General features: G+C 59.5%; 1 protein-coding gene across 33 annotated transcripts in view; it reads right to left on the minus strand.

Annotated features, from left to right (window-relative positions):
- EPB41 (erythrocyte membrane protein band 4.1) overlaps positions 1-16,331 on the minus strand; it is an 82,090-nt gene extending 65,759 nt beyond the window's left edge. For 10 of the 33 annotated variants that reach the window (XM_035345590.1, XM_035345589.1, XM_035345587.1 and 7 more), the window contains exon 1: positions 8,614-8,745. The gene's annotated coding sequence lies outside the window, so the exon portion shown is untranslated. Of the gene's footprint in view, positions 1-8,613; positions 8,747-16,239 lie in introns of those variants that run through there. The other 23 variants (XM_035345584.1, XM_035345582.1, XM_035345585.1 and 20 more) reach the window with 11 other exon arrangements.
- Positions 16,332-18,311: the final 1,980 nt, after the last annotated feature.

The raw sequence follows: 18,311 nt of genomic DNA on the forward strand, positions 1-18,311 counted from the left end.
GGGGGGGGGCACGAGGGGGCGATTTTCCGTTTGGAGCTGACTGGAAACGGGCAGCGAGGGGCAGGAGGAGGCGGCGTCTCCTCGTCACTGCGCGGCGGGAGCGGGCCCCGCTGTCCTCGGTGACCTACATTCGGACCGCGTCTCGTTGTGTCACCGAGAAAGTTGGGGCACGGCGCTGAAGGGGGACACCCCGCAGCCACAGGGTACAGGAAAAAAAAAACGGGGAATGTGAAAAAAAAAAAAAAACGGGAGCGCCAGGCTGGAGAGGGGACCTGGGTCATCTGCGGACAAATTACGGGGGTGTTTCTGTCACACCAGGGCTGCCTGCTCCTCCCTGAGCCTGCTGGCTGGCTCCTGCACTGAGGCCTCCTCAGGTTTTGTTGATGGAATCCCAGAATCATTCAGGTTGGAAAAGCCCTCTGAGACCATCTGGTCCAACCTCCCCCTACCACCCCCCACTGACCCCATCCCCAAGCACCACGTCCAACCTCTCCTGGAACACCCCCAGGTGACTCCACCACCTCCCTGGGCAACCCGTCCCAACGCCTGACCGCTCTTTCTGAGGAGAAATGTCTCCTCATTTCCAGCCTGAACCTCCCCTGGCACACCTTGAGGCCAAAGGGCTTTAAGGATAAAACCGCCGAGCAAAGAAGCTGTAATTTTGGGGTGCCAGAGGTTGGCAACGGCTTCTTGCAATTCAGAAAAACAAGCAAACACATCCACACCGCTCTGTCACAACGCGCACACGCTGAGCGACGGCAGATTGCAAATTAGGTGGCGAAGAGACCAGAGCACCAAAATCTCCCCATCCCAGTAGTGACTTCGCACCACACAGCACGTCATCCGCCGTGCTCAGGCCTCCAGATGCCCCCAAACTCTGCCTGCCAGCCCCCGAGTGCAGCGGGCTGCAGCTCTCGTATTCCCGTATTCATTATTCTCCGTTATTCCCCAGGTAAAGCACTGATCCACAGGGAGCACCAGGACAAAGGATGCTGTAACCCATGCAGGGCCCAAACTAATGGCCAAGAGCTTCGACGGCAGAAGAAACCCAAGAGCAGTAGCATCCACAAACATGAAAAGCTGCTGAAAAGGTCCGTGACAAGAGAGTGCCTTCAAAATTTTCTTCTGGGGCAGGGGGATTTGAACTTAGGCCACAGCAGTTCTTCCACAGGGAGCAGAATAAAATAAAATAAAATAAAAAATATAAAACCACACACACAACCTCTTCTGCGTATGGAAATGCCACCATCAACAACACACTTGTGCTGTAAATTTCTGGGTTAGCTTCTAGCCTCTTCCTTCCTACACAGCCCCTAACTGACCTCTGAAATCCCATAGGAAGTAATGGAAATTTCTTAAATTCTTCCCTGTAAGAACAGCTTGCCCTGTGCCAAGCCAGGATTGCAAATATTTAAAGAACTCTCCCAGTTGCAGCTGGTTTGGGTCACTTTGTAAGAGTCACTTAGAGACCGAGAATTATTTTACTAAGTCCGGATTCCTTGGTATTCGGCTGCTGCATATAGGAATCGGGAAAGGAATTATATTCATTTTAGGCATGCATTCGTAGTCTCGAAGGCAGAAGATGTTCCTTGAAGGCTGAAAGGCCGTTCTGCGGGTGCTCGGATCGTCGTGGATTTGGTCAGTGCAAATCGAGAGGGTCACAGCAGCGAAGGAGGCAGGGGACCCTGCCCTCCGGCTGTGTAACGGGCATGCAGCTAGCAAGCGGCTCCTAAATCTGCACTGTAGCATCTTAGCAGCATCTAGACACCAGATTAACACCAGCTGAGCTAAGTTCTTCATTTTAAAAAACCCTTTGTAAGGTGATCCGATGCTCTGTAGGGCCCCTGCAGGGTGCACTGCCGGTAGGATCCGTGCATTAATGCCCAGTTATAAAACGGGGCTCCCGGTTTATGCCAGGGCCGGTGAGCACTGTGTTAAAACCATTCCTGCCACCAATAATAAACTGCACGGAGCGCTCCGTACCCCGAGGAGCTTCTCTAAATGAGGAATTCCCAGTCTGAACAAAGGGACCGTGCATCACACTGGCGTTGGTTTTCCCTCCCCCAAAGCAAGCAGAATTTAGGGCGAAGAGAAAGACTCGGGATTACTCCAAGCCCTGGGAAAACAAAGAAATTAAGCTGGTCAAGGGGATGATTTCTCCACCACTGCCCTAAGCGAGCTGGTGGTGCGCACATTGTGTGTCCGTGCGTACACACACAATAGGCTCGGCCGGTTTACGTGCTACGTTCACACACTTTGCTAGCAAGTGAGCGTCTCGAAGGCGGCAGCGGCCATTTCACAAGAGCAAACAAGGTGGGAGGAGAGCAGGTGGCTGGGTTTTGCCAGCACTGGCCCTCTGCCCTTGGCTCCTCTTCTGAGATTTGCTGTCACCATCAGCAGTGCAGATCTGGCCGCCAGCAGACAGCAAGAATGAGGTGTAAAGGAAATCTGCCTTCAACTTCACGAGCTTTGTTTTCCCGTGAAACAGCGACCGGGACCAAAGATAGCTCAGGTAAATAATTCACCCAGGAGGAAGGAGCGCTTCAGCTAGCGCTGACTTTCCCCAAGTGCTCACCTCTCGATTTTAGCATGCGAAGCGGTAGGCACGGCAGGATTCAGCGCCAGAAGCAGCCTCGCAGCAATTTGCCTCCGACAGACTGAATTGCAAACTCGAGAAACGCTCCCAAAGAAACACAAACCGCCGCAACGCGTGCGCGCAGCGCAGGATCCACGCGCGCCCCGCTCCCTATCAGGTACTTCTGCCGAGATTAAATCTCGTCCAGCCTGCCGTGGCACCCTCCCTCTCCAAAACCAACAGACAATTCATTGTTGAGCAAGCTGTTAAAGGGACAAACGGCAGCCTCCGTGGTTAAACGGACTGAGCGAGTGCTATTGTGAGCCCACTTGGCGATCTGGCAGCTAGTCCCAGGTTCTGCTAAATCCAGGCTGCTTCTCCGCAGCCTTTTCTGTGTGGTTCCCTACCGGAGAGTTTTCCCCCTTTTTTCTCCCTCTCAATTACAGGAGCTGTGCCGTTTTTAAGAGCGTTGTTGCCAAACGAAAAGCACATGTTCTTTCTTGTGGGGACGAGAAGCCGATTGCCGAGCCGCCGTGTCTGCTTGGAACCGGGCTGGGTTACGTGGGTGCCCTCTGGGGAGATGGGGAGGCAGAGGGGAACGGCAGACAGCGAAGCCTGTACACCCAGGAGCTCCCATCCCACCCCGATTCTGGTTCATTTAAGCTCCCACCATGGGTTTCATTGATTTGCACGAAGTTCATGTTCATCTGAGCCGGTGTCTTGCCACGCAGCAGCCTCGCTCCAAGGAGGAGGAAGGAATCAAGCAGACCAAGAGGAGCAGCAGCTCTCTCTCCCCAGGCTGCGTGCCAGGACAGGGAACAGCTCCCTGGAAAGTCAGCTTCGTTCCAGGGCTCAGAGGCAGCGCGTAAAGCGCGGTTCTGCCAAGATGCGCCACATAAAGATTAGAGGAGGTCAGCTGGAGATCGCAGGATCAAGTTTTCATACGAGGAACGTTTCTGTGTTGACAGAGAAGTATTTTTCCCCTTCAGTTTGGGTAGGAAGTGTTAAACATACAAGAGGCTGCACTTAGAGTATCTAGGAAGTGCTTAAAACCCCCGGGGAATAGCTTAGAAGCACCGCTGCGAATACAGCCAGAGCAGGCTCAGGAAAAGGCAGAATCGGGGCGGCATGAGCCCGAACTCCAGAAACAGCCTGAGAAACAAACAGCGCAAGAGAGACAGCGGCATTTCAAGCCTTCACCCATTTTTCGTTGCCTAACAGCCTTGGCGGAAAGAAGACGACCAGAAATAGAGGAGCGAGCTCAGTGGCACTGCTCGATGCCCCAAATAAATTCCAGGAGGTGCTGCTGGAAACCCCGGGGTTTGGGCAGCAGGACGACGTTCGAGCCCCTGCACCAGCCTCCTCTGCCAACCTCCAACAGCCAGCTCGGCCGGAGCCGCAGCTGTCGCTTCAGCAGGGGACGAGCTGAGCTATGCAGCCTTCGTTGAAATAAACCCAAAAATAACAGTGAGTGCCACCTAGGGACCGGAGCTCAGGCAGGGAGACAGAAGAGCCACACCACAGACAAAGGACGTCAGCGGCTGATGCACTCCTCGCACGGATGAGAAGTCAGACCGCAGCACGGAGAGGCTCGGCTCCGGTTAAATAACACCGGGAAGGCGCCCGGGTAGGTGAAGCTTTCACAAAAGGTTGCTGAAGCGTGGATTTGACTCCGTGCCGCTGCTCTCCCAGCCCGGTGCAGAGCATCGCCCGGCTCCCAGATACCCCGGGCTCTTTGGTTCAGCTGGCGGAGGGGAGCGATGTTTCTAGACCATTTATGTAAGAGCGGCGCCTACGTGGCAGTAAGTTCGAGCCCTCATCTGCGCCACACGTCCCTTGTAATCAGGAGGCCAAGCGGCAAATTCCTGCAATGAATTTCTCCTAGTGCGAACCCAGCTCGAGACACCCGACAGCAGTCGGTGACGGGGCCGGCCCTGCAGACAGCGAGGGATATCTGGCAAGATCCAACATTTATTTAACTAAAGGACTTCGCTTCGGAGAGCAAACAGCTTCTGAACAGAGCACGGGCTACCTCCCTTCTCTCGTAAATAGGAGCTAAAGCTCTGCACCGCCTCGTCCAGCGCTGCTTCCCTTACCTGCTACCTCCTTGGACCTTGCAGGGTTTGTCTTAAGCCACTAACTGGATCAGATTTGTCACCCCAAGTCCTTCCCGCAGATGATCCCACGACCTAATACAGCACAGCCAACGGCTGCTGAGAGAGGCATTTCTGCAGGTGCGCAGTGATTAACCGGTGCACATTTCCGTATCACAAATAAAAAAAAGACTTCTCGGCTTGGTCGAAACGCAGCGTATTAACCTTTGAAACTGGCAGTCATGGATACCAGCTTCAAAAAGATTAATAGCAATAAGACAAAATCCCAGAGGACAGCATCGCCCTGCGGCCAGCTCTCCCGGAGCTTTACAGAATGAGGCGTTTTGAGACCAGTTAAGGTCGTGTATTTCCACGTTTGTTTTATAAAGAAAACCCGAAGCTGTTCGGGTTTATGGGCAGAACCCACGGACTGGGGGCAGGAGGAAAGGGGAAACTGGAACTCGAGGAAGGCTGTGGGTACGTACGGAGAGACTCGGAGGACGGGGCAGGAACCCCGTCATCTGGGCTGCTGCCATTGCCACGGCTAATTGCTGAGAGCCGTCCTCTGTGACAAAGGTTTGTCACTGAAATAAATAACACAGCTCGGCGCGTCCTGCGGGTCCGCAGAGGCCCAGCTGCAAGTCAACGCGGGGCACGCAGTAAATCTTCGGAGCGAGACGCAGCAGCGCGGGGCTGCCCAGGAGCCAGACCTGGCCCCGCGACTGCATCGGGAAGGAGCTCGTAATCATTAAGCTGCCATCTTTTCTTTCTAATTATTTGTCTCCACAGCAGGGTTCCTGCAACCATCAAGTACAAGGGAAGCAAGTCTCAAAGGAGCAACTGTTTTGAAGAGGGCTCGCAGCTGCCACCGCATGAATGGCTCTCCAAGAGCAGCGGCAACTGCGCTGCCCGCAGAGCCAGGGGAAAGCAGCTCTGTTTCGGCTGGTTCTCAATGTTGATTTTCAGGTCAACGAAAACAGCTTTTCTTATGCAACAAGGCATACAGAAAGCCCACTTGCTTTTGAGTTTTCGCTTTCATTTAATTAGATGGTAATTCAGAAGGCAGCGCTGCTATTTTGAACACCACAATGGGAACGATTTCGGTGCCGTACAAAGCGCTGCAGTAAAGCCACTGAGCTACGCCAGCCCCAGAACCCGACACCGCTTTGGATTCTGATAGCCTCTCCTGACAGAGGGGGGCAAGGAAAGGGATACCCTGCTGCCACCTTTCCAGGGGAGATTCAAAGTAGAAAAAACATCACTGGAAGGCAGAAAAGCAGGAGATCTTGCTTGTTCTTCCTCTAGGAGCTACACTGGAAATAAAAATTGTGGAAAAACCCAAGTTTGTTGAACACAACAGCTGGCAGCAGCTCCACATAGAATGGCCCTCTCTAGGAGGAGAATACCTAGTAATTAAGCAAGAGACAAATCATTTCACGAACAGGTAACCACTGAGATCCCAACATCCAGCTCCCGGTATCACCAGTGCCAACGTGCAGGAGGACACAGCCCAGCAGCAGGCAGTGAGCAGCCACGCTGTGCTTACCACCTCCTTTACGACAAACAGCTCTGAACGTCTGTGGTTTTTCCCCAGACAGTTTGCATCTTCCCTGACAAGCTTCAGATGATGGCAACGTACGTGAATCTTAGCTCGAAGGTCAGGCACACAGCCTCAGACATCGCAGGCTCCTCTTGGACTTGCATCCTCAGCATTTTTCTCATGGTTTCTGCCCTCCAGCTCCTCGCAGCGTGGAAGAAGCTTCACGGAGACTGCCGGTGTGTTACTTTTAGGACTGATGCCCAACACTCTTATCAGGCCAGGAGAGAAGATTCGCTCACTACAGCTCCCATGCATTTTACCTTTACCTCAGAGGTAAGCCAGGCTTAAAGATGGAAAGGCAACCTGAGCCGGCTGATTTCTCTGCTGGGTGAAGGTCAGGGCTACCCCTGATCCAGTGAAACTGGACCACGCAGCCTTTATCTTTGCCATCTCTAACAAAGTACCACTTGGCCTTCTTGTTTGCTGACCAAGATTACGACCTAAGTGCTCATCAAGCAGCAGATTTCATCCAGTGTCAGGGCCAAAACCCCAAAATCTTATAGGCAGCAGGGACACTGAAAGTCTCAGCCCTCTGTGCAGTACACGGCGAGCAACAGACTGCTCGTGCAGACAAAACTCACAGGGAGGCTGCTCCGGGGAGAGCAAAGCAGGGGTTGTTCAGGTCACCAGGGAATAAATTCACCCCTGACCAGAGACAAGGTCTTTTCACCATTCATATGCAGAACAGGACCAGAATCAGCTTCACCCCACACCAACCACGAAGGACACTGTATTTTTCAAAGCCTTGCCTTCCCAAACAGCTCTGCAGTAGCAGTACCGCCCCGCACGGTCCCTGCTGCACTCCTTACCCAGGGCACGCGAGGTGCACGCACCCTGCTGCATTCACCACATCCCGCTGCAGGTAAGGAGGTAAACCAGGCAGACCCGAGCAAAAAACGCAGCTGCAAAGCTGCCACACTGTGCTGACTGTGTCCCAAAGGTCTGCCCACGATGGAGGAAGACCCCGGTGTCCCCCTGCTGCAGGGCACCCCGGTGCAGTCCCAGCCACGCGAGCGAGCCCTTGCATTTTGCTCCTGGCCAGCACGAAGCCAGCCTGCAGGTAAGCCTTCTGCGCGGGGGAGTGCAGTTCTGCATTCAAATGACTGCTCGGGGGTTGGATGGGAGCTCGGCACCTCTGATCAAGGCAGATTCTCTGGTTAATTAATTATCCTTCTCTCAGAGGCTTGGTAGCAAAGAACAGCTCATTCAGAACAGGAGACAGCCACTCGGCTTCTAAATATAGGGCTTCGCTTACTTCTGGGTAAGAACAACAGGTTTATACTTGGATTTGATTCATCTCCTGCCCTCCCCTGCGAGGCATGGTGTAATAACGCTGAGTTAAGAATAAAGCAATCTGTTCCCAGCACCTTCCCTGCCTTCCCTTCAAGTCTCACCAGCGACTGGCAGCGTACCGGGCGGCGGGGCTGGAGCAGAGCTGCTCTGCACACACTCGGTCCTTTCCGCCGCTGGGAGAGGAGGCGATAAAACGGGGTGGGGAAAGACAGGCAGGACAGGGGAAAGCTTAGCAGCAGGATGTTTTGCACAGTTAAAAACTTCGAAAGTCCGCAGAGATAACCTCACCACGTCCAGAGAATCGCCTTTCCCCAACGAGGCTCCTTCCTTTCCTCCCTCATTTTGGTATTTCAGGTTTTAACGGCACCTCGCAGCCAGGTGCAGGGGTAGGCACCAACCCCCTGCTGCAAAGCCGCAGGAATCAACCCCACCGGGATGATTTCCTCCCAACGCAGAGAAAGAGCTCGGTGAACGCCTGCCGCAAGCATCAGTGCCCGCTGCTCCAAGCTCGACGTGCATTTCCCCTCCTCTCCTGCCAGAAGGGCCTCGGGCTGCTCTCCGTACCCTGCGAAGCCACGCACATCTCCAACCACAGCACAGATTTACCATCCACAGCTCTTGGGAGGAATCTGGGGGAGGAACAGCGAGCGCCGCTTTCCTCTACCAGGACAATTTTCACTTCCATTTCCTCGCTTGCTGGTGCTTAGCGCGCTGCCAGCACAGGGTCAGTGCCCAGCAGGCCAGGCTGGCAAAAACAACTGCTGCTGGGGGCTTCTACATCCTACAAAGAGCCTGGAAATTAATTGCTAGATGAAATGCTTTCCAGTGCCCGAAACGTTACCACATACGCACGTACACACACACGATAAACCCCCTTCTTTGCCAACAAACAACACTCCAGAGTTTAAGACGGAAGGAACAAGCGGGTTCATTATTTAAGCCCAAGGGATTTGTAGGGTTGAAGACGGAAGGAACAAGTGGGCTCGTTATTTAAGCCGAGGTGATTCCTTTCAGCTGCTTCCCCTCGTTGCTCTAACGAAGCAGGTACTTACCCAGAGAGGAGCCAGCCGGGCAGACCACGCAGGCGAGGCACCACGATCCATCACGGGGCAGCGTATGGGAGAGAAAGAAAAAGAGACACCGGTTAATAAGCGGTTCCAGCCAAACAGGAAAAGCCCCAAACACGCCAGAAAAATCCCTCCAGCCGCTCTGCAAAGTGCTCACACTGGTACTCGATGCGAGCGCCGCGGCAGCGTTCGCGTAAGCGAAGTTGAGCGTCTGACTTTTCCCAGAACAGAAGGTGGAACCGGACGTTCACGTTGGGCCACTTCTTAGAAATGTAAACACGAAGCAGGGAAGGGGGGGAAAAAAAAATGAGCCTGGCGTTCCTTAACGCTGATAACGCAGCGAGCGGTGACGCTGACGTCCCGTGTCCAGCACCCTCCGGCGAGCCCCAGGAGGAGCGCGGGGCGGCACGGCCGAGCTGGAGAAAGGCTGTCCCCAAAGCTCTTGCCGAGGCCGCAGACCGGCTTCTCGGGGCCGTCCAGTTCCTCCAGCCTTGCATAACTTCTCTTTTAGACCTCACCAGGCAGGGGGTGGACACACAGCGTGCCTCCGGCCCCAACTCCAAAGGGCTTCAGCTGAGCCCTCTAGTGGGCTTAAAAAACTCAACAAAACACCCACAGACCGAATTTAATTAACGCTCTGCCAGAGGCCTCTAAACCCTAATCCTCTCAACAAAAGGATCATTAACTAAATGAAGAGATCCAAGAGAGCAACGGGTCCCTCAGCCACAGCCAGCCCGGCTGCGTGCTCCGGCGGCACACGCCAGGGCCCACGAGGGGCTCCGAAATGTGCCTCGGTCCTCAGCCCCCAGCACAGCCTGGCCGGGGAGCTGCTCGGACACGAGTGCACAGACACGGGCGCACACGGCAGAGCCCACGGCACGCACGGGGTGCTCAGCACGGTGCCGCATTGCTCTGAGCTTCGTGCCTCTTCTACAGCTGCCTAGATGCGCCGGAGGGATGTGCAGGAGTTGGTGTCCGTCCTTCGGGATGCGCCCAGGGGACATCACACCCGCCACACGATGCTGAAGGTCCCTGGGCTGTCATCTCCAGTGAGAATGAAGCCCCCAACAGCTGGAACAGGAGGACTTGGAGCCGGGGCACTGGTTGTATTTAAGGGTTTATTTTTAAGGGTTATTATCCACTGGCGTGGAGAGCCTGGCGAGCAGGTGAAGAAGAGCTCTCCTTTCAAGAGGCAGCCTCAGCAAGCACCCAAGGGTGCAGTCCGTTAAGGTACAGTCAGGGAAAAGCCTCTGAAGTCCAAGGTTCCCAGCCCACACAATTTGCCCCGATACGATGGAGATGGAGATTTGGGTTTGCCCCCTGCAGATGTCTCTCCGAAAGCCACCTCCAGTTTCCAAGCCACACGTGGGACCCAGAGCACCGTGGCTGCAAGGAGCGCATCCGCGAGACTGCTCATTAGCAGGGTGAACAGGAGCAGAAGAGCTTAATTACAGGGCAGGGATCGTTCCCTCTGGGTTCGTGTGTCGGCGGCAGCCCCAGCGGAGGCCGTGCAGCCCCACGGGACGGGCGTTCCTCGGCAGAGCTGGGCCCTGCAGCAGCCTCTGCCCGTGCCTCACGCGGGGCCCGTGGTCACCAGGAGCCTGCTCATGGCTCCTGCGAGCAGCTGCAGAGCCTCAGCCCACGACTTGAGAACCCAAAAGGAGGAAGAGTTCAGGTGCTGCTTGCAGAAAAGCTTCTGGGTCTCTTTGGAGATGCTGCTGCAGCCCACCTGTAGGTACCGGTGCCTGGTTTGGGAGCTACGGGTGAGCACTCCTGTCCGAGGAGCTCAGTCCCAGCAGGAGCTCCTAAAGCCCAAAGCTGAGCTCCAGCCGTGGTGCTCAGGGGCTGTAGCAGCTGCTGGCGGGGCCGGCTCACACCACAGAAGCTGCTGCAGCCCGGGGCTGGGCCTTCGGGATGGCCAGGAGACGTTTCAGTATGCTGCCTCTCCCAGACCAACACTGCCTGACCTGGACGGACCTCGCAGCCCTCTAGGCACCATCTCGGAGCCTCGCTGGGAAGCATTTGTGAAGCCCCCCGTTCTCAGGAAATGCGTTTTGGGGACAGACACTGACACACGGAGGCTTCCTTGCCTGAAGGGGCAGGCACAACTGTTCCCAGAGCTAATGAGGCTGTCCTGCTTTGACCCGGGGCAGTTTTCAACAGATACAGAATAAACAGTCCTCCCCGCGTTCGCCTCCTGGAATAAATCCCAAGAGCTCCCGTCTCCCCGGCCCAGGCAAGAACACAGATGGTCGCGGAGATTAAAACACAGAGAATTAACAGCCCCGCGCAAATGAGCTTCTTCAGCCAGCCCGGCGCTGCCAGGTGGTTCGAGTACAGCGCCGGGATACGATCACCAAGGTTTGCTTGGGACAACAGCCCCAAATTCAGCAGCACAGGGGCCAGAGAGCTGGGAAATTCAAAGGCAGGTGCAGGGGAAGTGAGATGCAAACTGCCAGAGCCGGGCAGCTGCAGAGCCGCATCTGCCTCCTGCTGCAGCACTGGGGGGAAAAGCACCAGCACCAGGAAAAAGGAGCACGGACCCATCCTGCGCTTGGCTCTCTTTGCACTTTCCCACCAAAAGCCAGCTCGGGTGGATACGAGCACCGTGAGCCACGTGGGACCGCGAGGGCTTCCCCGCCGCCGGGACACGGGGCACTGGGGGCTGGCAGCAGGCAGCGAGGGAAACCCACACCGGCCCCGCCAGACGGTGTTTCTCGAGGACAGCCCTCGGGTTAGGCGACGGCTCCCACCGCTGCATTTTCTATTAAAAGCCTCGGCCCCGCATCCGAGGAAATCCCCAGGCGGCGCCGACCCCATCTGCCAGCCCGCAGCGGGGCCTCGCAGCCGCAGATCGGAGGAGGCCGACCCGCGCCGTACGGGAGCGGCTTACCCCCACGGCGGGCACGCGTGCCTCCAGCACAGCACCAACGCGGCCGAGTCACGTTCCAGCCCAACGTGGTGCGGGGCCGGGCCAGCTTCTGCCTCTGCTCCTCATTTGCTTGGCGTTCCAGCTCGTGCAGATGCACGGAGGCGACTCAAGACGGGCGCTCGCCCTGATACAAGCTCCGAACTCAAGGGGAGAGCTCCCCTGGAGTTTTGAAATGCCAAGAACCACTTACCCCATCTCCAAGGGCTTTTAGAGAGCAGGTTTACGGAAATACCAGCCCCTAAAGGCGGCGATGCCTGGTAAGCAGCTAAACCATCGCTGCAATCTGGGGACAGCAACCAAGCAGGGGGCAGCTCGCAGAGGCAGCCTTTAAATGCTTTGATGCAGCAGATTTAACAGCTAAGGGCTACCACGATGCTCCGGGCACTGGTCCACTGCAGCTCCCAGCCGTGCCGAGCAGGGCCCAGCACTGATACCAGGTTCGCCAGGACTCTGCAACACCTCCAACCCCCCGCCGAGGCAGCGGGGCCGCTCCGGGGACTTGCAGCACACGTCCGGCCTCACGCCCCCTGCTCAAATCCCACTCAGGTCAAGCCTGGCCAGATGTAATTACCTCCCCGAGGGGAGCTAGAGGCTGCCTCTGATCAGGGGATGTGTTTGTGCCGTCAGGCCTAGGTTCCGCCTGTTTTGCTGCTTACTGGGACGCCAAAACTTGGCGCTGGCTAAGCGGGCCGGCCAGAACTGGACCTGGCTCCTCGCCACCAAACCAGACTTTCTCAGGAGCTGCAGGGAAACGCCGGTCCCTTAGTCACCCCTGTACAACCAGGAGCAGAGAACATTTTAATAGGATTCATTAATTTAATTGAATAGCGCAGAGGACGTCAGTGGCTTTCTTTGTGTTGGCAAAGGGCTTTAGGATGAGCCAAAGGAAGAGCAGGGGCGGGCCCTGCGACCTGAAGCACTCCTGCGGGGCCAGGCGCCGCCGAGCCCGCGGGCTGCAGCGGGGCTGGGTCGCTTTCCAAGCTCCCTTCCAACCTCTCCGCCTCAAAACCCCCAGCGAGGGACAGCTTCAGAGCCTTCCCTCTCTGAGGACAGCAGGGTGAGGCTTGGGCAACACAAACCCATTTCACCTGGCCCCTGCTGCGCCCGACCAGACTCGGCACAGGGCCCAGCTGGTGCCTGTGCGCGCACCGCTCCCGGCGCTCCGCAGGCACGGCCGATGGCTCGGGCTTTCCTCCAGGGGTATCAGGAGGGGAGAGCAGACAAACCATGCTAATTGGATAGACGAAGAGTCCTCTGCAGCCCTATAAAGCCGGGAGCAGCTGCTCAAAAACCTCTTGTGAGCAACAAAATAGTTTCACCTAAGGAGCAGGCGTGGATCAAACGCCACAAGCGCCCTTTTCTTCTCACTAAGGGCAGCGCTCCCCATCGCAGTCCCAAAAAATAAAAGGAAAAGAATCGGACCTGCAGACCAAACCAGGAAGTTCAGCAAACTCCGAGCAGCAACAATAGCAGGAGGATTTTCCAGGCCTCCAAGCTTGTTTTGCAAGTGCCAGATTATGTAAAGCGCTGCCGTGCCATTGCCGGGGAAGCGGCGCCGAGGCCAGCTGGCACCGCGCTGCCCTCGCCACGCCGCGGGGATCCCTGCTCGGGCACCTTCCACTGCAGCTCGCACCACCTTGCGTTTCACGTGTAATTGCTACGTAACGAATCCCCTTCCCAAGGCCTGGGTTTGCTTTCCTACCAGCCTGCCCGAGCACGAGGTCCCAAGGAGCTGCCCTGGAAGGAGAATCTCCTCTGCGGGGACACGGCAGCTCGGCCGCGCTGTGCCCGGGGCGACGCGTTCCTCCCGACGCGCAGCTAACCCTCGGCCTTTCTGCCAGCAGGGATCCGCCGGAGGGGCGAGTGGTTATCGCTGCACGCATCCTGCGGGAAACGATCCAAAGGCTCAGCTCACTGCACATTCAGCGCCCTGCCACGACCAGCTGGGAAAAGCCCGGAGGCACCAGCCAGCTCCGTCCCTGAGCCCCACGATCCCATCAGCTGCGGCTCCGTGGCCCCCGGCAACGTCATCGCACCCCATGCATTTGCCTAATTGAGACCTAACGAAGTGCGGAGATCTATTGTGGGCCTGACAGGGGAGCAGATGTGCCCCGGACCCGGCCGCACCTCCAGGGTGAATCAGCAGGAAAGCCCAGGCCGGGGGCTCCAGGCAGCCGCCACCCGCTCAGCCCTGCAAACTCGAGCCCCTGCTGCTCCATCAGAGCCAAGGAAAGAAAATGTTCTGTTCATCAGCAGCCTCTAGTGGGGAAAAGCAGGCAGATGGGCTGGCCGCTTCGTATGGACCCTGCCAGCCTTGGGGCACGTAGCCCCCCAGAGCCCACCCTGACGGGATGGGACAGGGCGGCTCGGTCCCGATGCTCAGGGCGTAAGGGACCGCGGGGTCAGGGAGCTGAGCCTTAGCTTCGCAGGCAGCACCAAGGGGATGTCCCCAGGGCCAGCTGCCCCTGGGCTGGTCCCAGCTGAGCAAGCAGGCTGCAGCACCCCCCCGCGAGGCCTGACTCAGCCCTGCACAGGTCACTGGAGGAAGCAAAACGCACAGAAGGGACCGCTGGCAGATGCGGAGCCTTTCTGGGCAGCACGCTGAACGGGAAGCCTCCAGGTGGTGGTGGGTGAGTCCATCCCCCCCTCCTGAATCACGCTGCAGACAGCTCCCACACCTCCAGCCCACGGCACCCAGCGTGGCCGAGGGCTGCTTTTAACCCCAAACCCGCAGCTTTCAGCCTCTTTCCGCAGCCAGCTAAGTTAAAACGCCACCCCGCACCAAAAGCTGGATGCTGCCCTGCGGGGTAAGGAGCATCGGCAGCCCGCTCTCCTCCCGGGGAACGGCCACAGATGAAGCTCACAAAAAAGCTGCTGGGTCTTTGCTCAGCGACCTCCGTCTCGGGGAACCACTGACACCGCTCACCGCTGGCCGGGGACGCGCGGCGCCGCTGCTCGCAGGCAGTTCCCGCAGCAGCCAGGCTGCGCGCCGGGAGGCGGCGGCCGCTCCGATCACGTCGCAGAGCGGCCCCGCCGCGGATGAGAAGGCACTTTCCATCTCGGCAGGGTTTCAAACCCTCTCGAGAAGGCCTGGAGATGCTCTTATGGCAAGGGGAAGGCACAGCTCGCAGCCGGGGGAGGCTCGAGCCAGCAGCAGAACAGCTCGAGCCCAGCCGTGGGGAAGGAGTTGGATGCGTGGAGGAACTTCTCGCTGCCGCTAACTCGCCGTTTCCATCACGACTCGCAGAAGCAGCACGTGCCCCGCGTCGGGTGAGGAACACGAGGGACCGTGGTGCTGAGCTAAGCTGGGGGAGAACGCGTCTGAGCGGGATCCAGCACTCGGAGAGGAGCCGTGCAGCCGAGGGGGGCAAAGGGCCCCAGTCCCAACCTACCCGAGCTCTGCCTGGGGGGCTGGAGCAGCAGAGCCGCACGACCCGCGGGCACACGCAGCACATGCAGGGTGAAGGCAGGATTATGCAGCGCAGGGAACCTCAGCCCCGTGTCACCTGAAACTCTGGCACGGTCGCAAGTTACTCCCACGACTAACCCGGTTACCCAGCGGAAAGAGGACACGGAGGGGAGCAGCAGCACCGGCTCCGGCTCTCAGCCACGGCCATGCCTCTGCTAAAGCCCCAAGACCAGAGCAAGCAGAGGGCAGGGGGGGGGTTGGGGGAGCACCTTGCAAGACCCCAACTTGCTTCAACGCAGGAAAGCGGGGGGCTGGCAGGGACTCCTGCCCCTCCGGCCTCCCCATCCCGGCCGTTCCCCCCAGCTCTCCTCACGTTGGTGCAAGGGGACACGAGCGCGCCCCGTGCCAAGTCACGGCCCTGCGGCAAAGCGCCCCTTCGCACAGCGTGACCTGACGCAGGGCACGGCACCAGGCTCCTGCCACCAGCCCCGTGCTGAGCGGGCCCAGCACCGCCCGGACCCTCCCCCCCAGCACCGGGCACCCCAACACCGGCCCTGCCGGCCTCAGAGCCCTCGGCCCCGGGGGGGGAGCCGGGGCGTAAGGCAACCCCGCGGCACGGAGGCGGCTGCAGCCAAGGCACACCCCCATTGCAACACAGCCCTAAAGATAGCCACGGGCCCCGGCGAGCCCCCACCGGGGCACGGCCCCGGCCCCGCGCGCGGAGGACCCGGGGGGCTGGCGGCGGGGCCGTGCGGGCCGGCGGGACGCGGGGAGGGGACAGGGACCGGCGGCGACGCTCGGTGCCACCGCACGCTCCCCGGGTTGCGACAGCGCGGCCTGGAAGGAGAAGCGGGGAGGGGAAGCGCCCGGCGCGGGGACAAACCGGCGGCGGGGCTTTAGGGCAGCCCGGCAGGGACGGGGGCACCGGGGGGGGCACCGGCCACCCGGCTGCGGGGCGGGGGTGGGGGGGCGGGGGGGGGGGGGGGGCAGCGCTGGGGAGCCGGAGCCCGGCAGTGGGGGACCCCCGAGGGGGACCCCGAGTTTGGGGGGGGGTCGTGGGGCTGCCCCGCGGTACCCCTGGGATCCCCCTGAGCTCATCGGGACCCCCCACAGCTCCCACCCCGCGACCGGCCCGGCCCCACCGGGGATCCCCCCACCACGGGGGGCACCCCCTGAGCACCCCACTTTCCCCCCCAACCCCGGAATCCCCCGGCCCCTCCTGTCCCTGTCCCCTCCTCCCGGTGCCCCCCCCCCCCGTCCCCGCCGTTACCGGCCCGGGGCCGCTCCGCTCCGCGCTGCCACCACCTGCGCCGCCGGCCCCGCCCCCGTGACGTCAGGGCGCGCCACGCCTTCCCGCGCCGCCAGGCCACGCCCCCTTCGCCGCACGCCCCGCCCTCGACACCGGGGGGGCGGAGCCGCCGCCGCGGCGCTGCAGTGGGCGGGGCGTGCAGGTGGCGCTGTGACGTCACGGGGCGAGGGGAGGGGGGGGATGGACTCGAGGGGGGCGCGGGGCTCCGAGGGCTGCCGTGACGTCGCCGAGCCATATAAGGAGCGGAGCGCTCGGGGATCCCCCCAGGGTCTCCCCCGGGGTCCCCCCGGCCCCTCCCCACGCGGAGGCCCGGCGCCGGCCTCCCAGCTCCGGCCTCTGCCAGGGCACCGGGCTCGGGGAGGTTTGGGGCTCATTTTTCGCGATTTCTGGTTATTTCAGCTCAGGGCCGAGGCTCGGCCTCAGCCACTCATTCCTCAGTAGGGCGAGGACCCCCAAAAACCCTGCCTTATCCCCCCAAACCCTGCCTTATCCCCGGCAGCCACCCAGGGCCCCTCCCTGGTTATCGCGGCCACGCAGGCGGCAGGCGATAAGGGGCAAAAAGGGCCGATAAGGGGTGGGGGGGCCCCGGGACAGCCCGGAGGTGGCCTCGTGTTGCCACTGGGCTGCGGAGGCCGGAGGCCACGCTGAGTGCCTTGACCCCAGCAGCCTCCGGAGCCTCGCTCCCAGCCCTGCCCGTGGGGAGCTCGGCCCCAAGACTGGGGGTGCCGCCCCTGGGGGACCCTGGTGTCCCCAGAGGCCCTTAGGGAGGTGGAGGCACAGGGCCCCGGTGGGGTAATAAAAGAGGGTACAAAAGCCCCCACGGCAGCAACTCCTCCCTGGGATCCCCAAAACGTAATGGCTGGGTGCAGCAGGAGCGAGGGCACACAGTTGGGGTGCGGGGGTCACAGACAGGGTGCAGGGGTCACGGGGGGCTTGTCCCCAGGGAGCCCCCAGCCCACCCCAGCAGCAGAGGGAGGCTGGGAGGGGGCAGAGCCAGCGGCCCCGTGAGCCGCTAAGCCGCCACAAAGCCCCTCGCGTTCTGGCCCCGTTATCGCCGACTTCTGCACACATCTGCTGCCGGGGTTATTTTTAACCGGGTATTAAGGGCTTCGGGTCGTTAAGCAGCGAAGGGCAGGCTCTGCTCGTCACCCCCAGACAGCGGCTGCGCTTTGGGGGCCCCCAGGTGCCCGTGGCACTGCCCCCAGCACCACCGCATTTTGGGAGGGGGTACAGGACCCCTCGGCCCCCCCACCTGACAGCCCTGAGGGCACCCATCCCAGCAGGGCTCGGGGTTTGGGCCCCAAGGGATGCTGCCAGGGATATACAAAATAGATTTATTAGCGGCAAGTGGGATGCAGCCTCGGCTTAGTTTTACCTTCAGAAGCCGCGTAAACAGCAGGAGAAAAGCCAAGGCCCGAACTGGAGAGCAAGGGGAAAATCTCCATCATGAAGAGGCCCCAAGCAGGGCTGTGATAACAGGGTACAAAAACTGTACAAAGAGCTTTACAAAGAAAAGGAACAACCGCAGAAAACATCGGGTGAATTATTTACAGTTCTAACTGATCACACGTAACAGGAGGCTGAAGGCTCGTGAGCTTCTGCAGGCTGAGAGTGAGAGGCGAGGGGTGGATGCAGGACGCTGGCCTCGCGGCGGCGTTTTGGTGGTCGGGTGTGTGAGCAGCTCGGATTCTCCTCCGGCACCGAGTTCTGCCCCAAAACGGGAGCGGTGATGGGGCAGGGCTCAGTGCCACAGCGCAGCCCCTGCTCCTGCCCCGCTGGGACAGGAATTGGTTGCAGTGATGGGAGAAGGGTGAAGGCAGCGAAGGTTTAAGGAGCAAGGTCAGGCCCTCACCTGGATGCTTCTGCTGAAATCAGCAGAGAATAAATGCATCCGGTGGCCTCGGCAGGTAACACGAAGCTGCCCAGATACACGGGGCAGCCTCAGCCTGGCCCTGAGACTCCCCAGGGAGATGAATGAGCTGAACCGTGCTCCTCCAGCTCGTGACCCACAGGCAGCAGACTCCAGAGCCGAA

This window comes from Oxyura jamaicensis, chromosome 23 (genome assembly GCF_011077185.1).
Source record: "Oxyura jamaicensis isolate SHBP4307 breed ruddy duck chromosome 23, BPBGC_Ojam_1.0, whole genome shotgun sequence".
Classification (NCBI taxonomy): Eukaryota; Metazoa; Chordata; class Aves; order Anseriformes; family Anatidae; genus Oxyura; species Oxyura jamaicensis.